General features: G+C 42.6%; 1 protein-coding gene across 1 annotated transcript in view; it reads right to left on the minus strand.

The window, feature by feature from the left end:
- The window catches only part of LOC138296883 (solute carrier family 22 member 7-like), a 223,699-nt gene extending 214,641 nt beyond the window's left edge, over window positions 1-9,058 (minus strand). Inside the window, exon 1 of the mRNA XM_069236376.1 lies at window positions 9,027-9,058. The gene's annotated coding sequence lies outside the window, so the exon portion shown is untranslated. The remainder of the gene's footprint in view (window positions 1-9,026) is intronic.
- Between the last annotated feature and the right edge of the window lie 366 nt (window positions 9,059-9,424).

Raw genomic sequence — 9,424 nt, forward strand, 5'->3', positions numbered from 1 at the left:
TCCCCAAATCCTCTTCTCCTACCTTCTCAATCAATTGCGCTTGATGGACGCTAGCCAATCCGTGCACGACCCTTCTCACTAACCAACCTATCCCAGCGCAGCTCCAATGATGTCACACTCATACGCACAGCGACTGACAAAGTCTTGCGGCTTGCCCTTCTCCACTCAGATTCACACTGAACTTAATGCAAAATTACTGTGAGCACTTTAACCAAATCCAAAAATAACCCACGCTAGCAGCTAGTCATTCTTTCTCAGTTTCCCTGAGTCGCAAGCAAAGTTCGACCAAAAATTTTGCTATCGACATATCAATGGGTTTGTCCTGGTACACATAGGACTCGTCAACCACACCCAATCGACCTACTAAACAGTCAAATTACAACAGTAAACCAAGTGTCTCATACACTTTCCAATATAGTCCGGAGTCTTAGGCCTCACCGGGCACGTATACCAACAACCACGTGGCCAAATTTTGAGCACAGAGCGCCACACACATGTGAAGTTCGACGCCTTCACTCCTCTCACAAAGACGGAGTACTCAAACTCCTTCTACAACTGCACATTTTAGTACGCAAGCTCCCCTAAACTCTCACAAATATCACAATGTACCTGCAACATGCTTAAGCTGTGCAAGCGCAAAACCTATTTCAATCACCCTGTCACTAGGGCGGAGAAAACATTTTCAAACAAACATAGGCAAAGTCCGAGGACCTGGGAAAGTCATCCTAGGCTTTTAGGGACACATTTTCTCTCTCCTTTGTATCATTGAATCCGATTTTTTTTTCAACCAAATCAATTTTGATCTCTTTATCTTATCAGCACTATACTCTGGGATGTGCTCTTAAAGAGACATAACCATCCTTTTCTCCTACCAAAATCTGTGAGCACGTCTGCCCTTATTGGTTTATTGCAATAAGTTGATAAGGGGACGCGTATATGAAGTCGATGAATCTTTGGACACGTTTAATATGTTCACACCCTCGAGTTTGCCATAACATGAATATCAACAAAGCAATCAATGAAAATCTTTAGAGACAGTAAATTTCACTCACCATTACCCATTTGGCCATGAATAACCAAACATTTATATCAATTAGAAATTTTATTTCCCCTAATTAACAATGCTAGTGTCACGTAAATTAGTCTCAAATCCACATGATATAAGTACAAAAACAACACTTGTTGACCGAATCTTCTAAATAATCTTAACTTGACTAGAGCATTTACAGTCAGTTCTTAGATCAGATTACAAATCAATTCTAAGAGTATTTGCGCCATAGAAATAACATATATTAGATATATTCAGCAATTGAGTGACATCAATCAGTATTTTAGTTGGATGTAAATAAATCTCTCTAACCTCAGATCACTATCAGCATGTTTAGCTTCATGCTAACCGTTAGCCAACATAAATTTAGAAAACATCTAACTATGCCTCTATCAAAAGGCTACACTTTGTACCTAGAAACAAAAGACAAATCAATAACAAAGTAATTTGTGGGTTATAATACCTTTCCTTATATGGATCAGCAATCAGTGATAAATCCTCATCAGGCGGGCATCAGTTCAGACAGCATCAGCAACAGGACATGAAATGGTTCAGGATCGGAGACTCTAAGCTCTCCAAACCATTTTGCTAAAATAGGTAATAAAAGCGCTTCAAGCTCTAAGCATCGAGCGCAAGAATGAACACCAGCATTTACCATGGAGCTCTAAGATAGCAATAGAGTAGACTCCCAGCATAGAAGTATTGAAGTGACCCAAAGAAGAGCTTGTGAGAGTGGCCACCAAGAAAGAGCAAGAACCACACGCTGGTTCTCAGTGCAATGCGGTTAAATTAAAGTTGTCCCACATTATCATTGGTCAGCAAATCATGCGACTGATATTTTATCCAATAAACGTATAATTCTTTATCAGAGAGATAACTAGACTGTCTCTACTAGTTGATGATTCGTTCTACTCCATTCATGCACGTTGGTTGACTTGTTAAGATGAAACATTTAATTTTCCTTCCGTCAGTACATCCATTGTTAGTTCCTGGAAACATTATTTTTTCACACGTCTCAAGGAAATATATTGTAACAAGGTTAATATATTCATGCTTCTATACACATTACCTAATACACAGCTGTAGGAAAGTAGCCTCTTTCTAGCATGGTTTTGGCCTATTTGTGAGTGTGTTTTTACTGTGTCACTGGGATCCTGCTAACCAGGACCCCAGTGCTCATAGATAAAAATCTATATGTCAGAGTGTTTTGCGTGTGTCACTTAGATCCTGCTAGCCAGGACCCTCGTGCTCATAGTTTTTGGCCTAATGTGTATGCTTTGTAGTGCCTAACTGTGTCACTGAGGCTCTGGTAATCAGAACCTCAGTGCTTATGCTCTCTCTGCTTTTAAATTTGTTTCTGTAGGCCAGTGACTACATTTACCAAGTTCAGTTGGCACATTGGTCCCCCTTTATAAGTCCCTAGTATATGGTAACTAGGTACCCAGGGCATTGGGGTTCCAGGAGATCCATATGGGCTGCAGCATTTTTTTGCCACCCATAGGGAGCACAGACAAACCTTCACACAGGACTACCATTGCAGTGTGCGTGAAATAAGGCACACCTTATTTCACAGCCATTTGCACTGCACTTAAGTAACTTATAAGTCACCTATATGTCTAACCTTCACTTGCTGAAGGTTAGATGCAAAGTTACTAAGTGTGAGGGCACCCTTGCACTAGCAAAGGTGCCCCCACATAGTTCAGGGCCATCTCCCTGGACTTTGTGATTGCGGGGCGCCATTACACGCCTTCACTACATATAGGTCAATATCTCTATGTAGCTTCACAATGGTAACTCCGAATATGGCCCTGTAACATGTCTAAGATCATAGAATTGTCCCCCCATTCCAAATCTGGTATTGGGGAGCCAATTCCATGCATCCTGGGGGCTCCACCATGGACCCCCAGTACTGCCAAACCAGCTCTCTGAGGATTGCACTGCAGTTACAGTTGCTGCCACCTCACAGACAGGCTTCTGCCCTCCTGGGGTCTGGGCAGCCCAGTCCCAGGAAGGCAGAACAAAGCATTTCCTCTGAGAGCAGGGAGTTACACCCTCTCCCTTTTGAAATAGGTGTTGCAGGCTGGGGAGGGGTAGCCTCCCCCAGCCTCTGGAAATGCTTTGAAGGGCACAGATGGTGCCTCCTTGCATAAACCAGTCTACACCGGTTCAGGGACCCCTTCTACCCTGCTCTGGCAGGAAACTGGACAAAGGGGAGTGACCACTCCCCTGTCCATCACCACCCCAGGGGTGGTGCCCAGAGCTCCTCCAGTGTTTCCCAGACTTCAGCCGTCTTGCTTTGCAAGGTGTGGGGGCACTCTGGAGGGCTCTGAGTGGCCAGTGCCAGCAGGTGGCGTCAGAGACCCCTCCTGATAGGTCCATACCTGATAAGGTAGCCAATCCCCCTCTCAGGGCTATTTAGGGTCTCTCCTGTGGGTTCTCTTCAGATTCTGCTTGCAGGTTTCCTTCAGTAATACTCTGCAACAACTTCAGCATCCTCTGACCTCGGATAAACCGCAGCCTGCTCCAAGAAACGCTGTAACTGCAACAAAGTGTCTACAAGAGATACTTTTCTTCAGCAACCTCAGCTCCAAGTCAGCAACTGCAACAGTTTCCACGGTGTGCATGCTCTGGAGACTCCCTGTCTTCATCCTGCACCAGAAGGACTGAAGAAATCTCCTGTGGAGTGATGGAGACACTCCCCTGCTCCAAGCAGGCACTTTCCAAGGCAATGACCGGAATCCTGGGACTCCTCTCAGGGCAACCAGCATACTCCTAAGGTCACAGAGGGTAGACATCATCAACATAGACAGTCCTGAGTGCCTGCTGATGCAATTTGGAGGAGGTAAGACCTTGACTTCCCTGAGAACGATGGTACCCCTGTGTTTTGTGTCTTCTTCCCCTCCTGAGGCCTCTGTGCACTCTTTGCAAAATTCCTTCATGCACCGCCTGGCCCAGGTCCCCAGCACTCCACCCTGTGATGCTCAATTCGCTGAGTTGTTCTCCGGCGGCGTGGGACCTTCTTTTGTTGTGCTGCATCAACTGCATTTTGCACCTCCTTTGAACCCAGATCCTGTGGCTTCTGGGGGTGCTGACTGGCATCCTGAGGGCTCTATAAAGTGCTGAGAAACTCCTCTTCTTCTGCTCACAGAGTTGAGCCCACCAGGTCCCTCCTGGGTCCATCCAGTGCCATTTTGATGAAAAACACACTTTTGCTGTAGCCAAGGCGTGTTGGCACCTTCCAACACGAAATCTCATCTGAAACAATCTTCATGCCGTGGGACATCTTTTGCATCATGCCGGAACCCACTGGCATCTTCCTAGGGTGCATTTCTGCAGTCTTCAACTAACCAGGAGCTCTTCTTTTGCACCCTCTTCTGGGTTGGCAGGGGCTCCTGTCCTTCCTGGAACTTCTTTTGACTTCTGGACTTGGTCCCCTTACTTTGCAGATCTTCAGGTCCAATAATCCAGCAGTTCTTCTTTGCAGACTTGGTTGACTGCTGCAAAATCTCAAAAGTGAGGTGTAGTGTGTCCTAGGGAAACTTAAAGTACTTTACTCCTACTTTTCTGGGCTCTGGGGTGGGGTAATTTACTTACCTTTACTGTATTCTTACACTCCCAGCGATTCTGCACACACTACACTTGTCTAGGGGGGAATTTGTGATTCACATTCCACTTTTTTAGTATATGGTTTGTGTTGGCCCTAGAGCTATTTTCTTCCATTGCATTCTATAGCATTTCCTAGTGTTTGAATTGTTCTATGACTATTTACTTTTCTAATTCTGGTGTCTAGTGTATATACTGTGTATAATACTTACTTCCAGAAGAAGTATTGTCTCTAATATATTTTTGGTACTGTGTCACCCAAATAAATACCTTTATTTCTTTTGGTAACACTGAGTATTGACTTTTCTTGTGTAGAAGTACTGTGTAACTATAAGTGGTATTGCATGAGCTCTACATGTCTCCTAGTTCAGCCTAAGCTGCTCTGCTATAGCTACCTTCTATCAGCCTAAGCTGCTAGAACACTGCTACATTTCACTAATAAGGGATAACTGGACTTGGTATGAGGTGTAAGTTCCCAAGGTACCCACTACAAACCAGGCCAGCCTCCTACAACAGTTGCTCAGGAAAGAACATTTGCTGGTTTATGAGATCCGGTCAACCTTCAAATATGCAACAATTAATCTGTCTACTATTCGGCAAACATGAGATCATATTTTTATTCTGACATTGCATTTTTTCCTATAAACAACAGTGCACTACTGAGACTTAGGCCTTCTCAGCTTGAGGCCTATGGTTAATTTAGGCTAATACATAGCATTTAAGCATAAGTATGACATATTACTGCATTTTATTATTAATATAAACTCTAAATAAACATTAATATCTTTCAATACAACAAATGTATATTATGTGGGGGCCATTGAAGTGGGAACATTTTACGAATTACATGTTATTTCTATGTAAAGTCATTTTCTAAGCGTTTTCAGAATATAAAATACATAAAATATTTATTAGTAAAATTTCAGCGCTCACACCTGCAACAGGAAAGGCCCCAGAATGCAACAATATGCATCAGGAGTTTATATTTTAAATTGACTCTTTCTCATAATATGGGTAACTGTGGTATTTTTTGCCTGGCATGGGAAGCAGCAAGGGAAGCTTACCAACCCCATAATTTGATAAAAACTAGATACCCAGGAGAGTCTAGTTACTGTGACTTCAAGCATGGAATTTTGGGAAAAATGATATACTTCCTTACATTTCTGTGACGTGAAGTTCTTGATTCTGCATGGATCTACAAAATTCCAAAGACCCAGCATTTCTAAATTTCTTCCAATAAAAGAGGGCCCAGTGTGCGAGTGGGCCTATAGCCCAGAAGAGGAACATGTCAAAACGTAGACCATGTGAAGCCAATGAGGTGTCAATGAAGTCTTCAAATGGCTATAGTTTTGGTCTAAGGTATGCTGCAGCTATGACACGCTGCAGGGTATAGAGACAGTTGTGGGGCAGATATACACAATGTATGGATAATATATACTAGAGGAGACAGGATGCAGGGCAGAGGCAGTGACTGTTGTTGGCATACAGCGTACAAGGGAGGCACAGACTACTGGGGACTGGAGACCTATGCAAGGCATGAAGAGGAAGGCAGGCCTTGAGAGCCTCATGGGTGAGTAGCCCAGCTTTACAAATACTGATTGAGTGATTGATTGATGTGTCGCAGCGGGTAGTACGGAGACTGCCGGGAGAGTATGTAAAGGAGTTAATGTATGGTACTCAGGAGATAAAGACTCAAGGAAAGGAAAAAGTAAACAAACTCTGTTTTGCAGAGAGATTAAAGTGAATACTGAAACAGGCTTCCCTTTGTATCTTGTTCTCAATGTGCTTTGAAGTGACTTTAGCGTGGGATAAAGCACTATCCGAAGAAACAAAGGAAAATAACACCAGGAAATACATTTTAGAGGAAGGGAGAGTGCACTGAGCATATGAGACAGTTAAGGGTGCACACACTGTGGAGGGGTGATGTAGACGGCCAGGATGAGAGTGAGACAGCAGAAGAAAGGTCGCTGCAGCAAACCCAGAAATTCCAGGAGCAGCGGAGACCACAGGAGCTAAATATTGAAGGGAGAGAATTCACAGATAAGAGAAGGCACTTCAACAGGAGAGAGAAACGTAGTCAATAGGGAGATAGGATTATAAGAGCAAGTTATTTGTCTGCATTTTAATGAAGTGAAGGAATATTCAAAGATGAGAATCATCACTGAATGAATGGTGTACACAGTGATAGGAACATGTATTGACATTAATGAAAGCTTAACCAGGCATGTCCTGTGTAACACAGGTGGAAAGAGGGGTGCGGAGGCTCTTATAGATGCAGAAAATCAGAGGGCTAGGTTGGATCAAAATCTTTGGCGTTGTTGCAAAGAAGGACAGTTATGGGGCAGAGGCAAGCTAGGTCAAAAGCAAAGACAGAGGTATTTCTATTATATACTAAATATTACATTGTTTCTATTGAAATGGTGACTAAATATATGCTTTTGTTTACTGTGCAACATTGTTATTATAAATTCAAAAAAGCCTTTTAAAACAAACAAAAAAAAGACATAATTCATTTTGCTGAGGCTCCTTGGCAGGTGAGTGCCCTGGGCGATTGCCCACTCGGTCCACGCCTTTAAGGGCCTTTGACAACAATACAAAGAGTGCCCTGGCCCCTTCCACTGAGTCCAGGAGGGAGGCAGGCAAGCAGGCCAGGCAAGAAGGCAGACACACTCACACATATCTTTATCTGCAAACTTTGGACGTTCATGAGAAGCACCAAGAGTGCTCACAGCTCAGAAGATCTCGAGTTAGACAGAGCAACATTTCTGTAAATTACCAACATTATTTTCAGGCACAAACATACATCAGCTCTGCTGGTCTGAAAAAAATCATTTCACTTTAGCAGCGAAGACATTATGAAAAGAGATTATTGAAAAAGTAGCACATATTCAATACTTCAACACTTCTCATTCTTCTACTCTGACAAAAGGCTGTGTGCGCAGCTCCACTGCTCCAAGGGCCAGATGTATGATCACGGCCCATTGCGATTCGGAAATAGCGATTTTTAAGAAATCACTATTACCGACTTGCAAAGGGCCATGTATCACATTTGCGAATCGGTAATAGCAATTTCTTAAAAATCGCAAACGCTATTACCGAATCGCAAATTGCGATACCGGCCCCATTCGTAGCTATGGGCCTGTTGGCCCATAGCTGCGAATTTTTTGCATTTACAAAATTGCGATTTATGAACCAGAAATCACACTTTTGGAAATGCAAAATGCCAGGGTGCTGGGAGCCTAAGGCCCCCTCTCCGGCACCCCAATTTTTTTTTTTTTAACATGTAAGGTTCACACATGCCAAAAGGGCATGTGTGCTTTACATGTTAAATTTAAAAATGCAGTTTTACTGCATTTTTAAATTTTGCACCAGGTTACCACCTGGTTGCAGATCATGGTATTTTGCATGTGCAAAATACCATTCTGCGAAAAATCGCAATTTGCGATTTTTTGCAGCATTGCCTTGCAATCTGGATTTTGCGAATCGCAAATTGCGATTCGCAAAATCCAGGTCGCAACGCAAAAAATCGAAATTTTTGCGATTTCTACTTTGTGGTCTGCGAATTCCTTTCATGCATTGCAGACCACTATTTTGCACTCGCAAACGGCCGATTTTACTGTTTGCGAGTGCAAAATATTTTCATACATCTGGCCCTAAATTACCAAAAGTGCTCAACTATATCACTTGTAGGCGCACTCGCACAAAAATCACTTTCCTTTGCCCGAACTAAACATTTCACTCTGATAAAAATGCCATCAAAAACATATTTTAAAAAAAATATTTCATTAAAAGTAAACCACAATCCAGTGCTTAATTTGAGCCGGTGGTTTCCAGTGCTTAGCACCGAGACTTGTAACAGCTAGCCACATGGCGCTGCTTGTCTAATTTAGTAATGCAAACAACAGTTGTTTAATAATGCTATATATATTAAAAATGACTAACACGCCACCCAAACCTAGAAGAATAGCGTGGTTGGCTGGTATTAGACATTTTAATGTATACAAATTCTGAATTGTCATTTAGAAGCACTGACACGCGCAACAGGTGGAGGCAGCTGTGGTGGTCCCCTGACAAGTCCCCGCCACGTTTTTTTTTTTTTTACAAATAAAGTACTACCACAATCCCCTTTAAGGCTTCTTTTGCATTCATTTGTCTGTAACAAAAATATTTGTTCTCTTTAACAGTGAAACAAAGGACTCTTTCAGGCCATGCATCTCCCACTAACAGCTCAGGGTTGCACTGTTACACCCCTACATTTCTATCTACATGCAATAGCTGAGAAATAATTCAAACACCACTTTGAAACTAGGGGAGGCCGAATGTCAAAAGCAAAAGCAGCAGTGCACTTTGAAAATATTTAAAAATCATGTCTTACCACCAAGTTATTGAGTTCCCCGCCACTTCCAGAAGACTACTCCAGTGTTACTGTTGTAAGTGGGGTCTCATACACCTGCCACGCCCTCCTCAGAAGTGTCCAATGAGAGGCGTGAATTCCGGAAGTGAAAATATACTACAAAAATGACTTTCATTGTGATATAACGATAAAAATAGCTTAATGTACGTGGGTAGAGCCAGCGATTTCATGTGACTGCAGCTGACTACTAGGAAAAAAAACTGTAATACATAAAATTGTCCTATTAAGAATATTTTTTATCGCCCATGTAGAATTGCATTTGAATCAACATGTTAGCAGACAGTGAGCATATATTTTAATGTGATGTGATAAATACTTCCCTTTTCAGTCCACGCAGCTGACGCTTCACAAACACTTTC

This window comes from Pleurodeles waltl, chromosome 5, assembly GCF_031143425.1.
Source record: "Pleurodeles waltl isolate 20211129_DDA chromosome 5, aPleWal1.hap1.20221129, whole genome shotgun sequence".
Classification (NCBI taxonomy): domain Eukaryota; kingdom Metazoa; phylum Chordata; class Amphibia; order Caudata; family Salamandridae; genus Pleurodeles; species Pleurodeles waltl.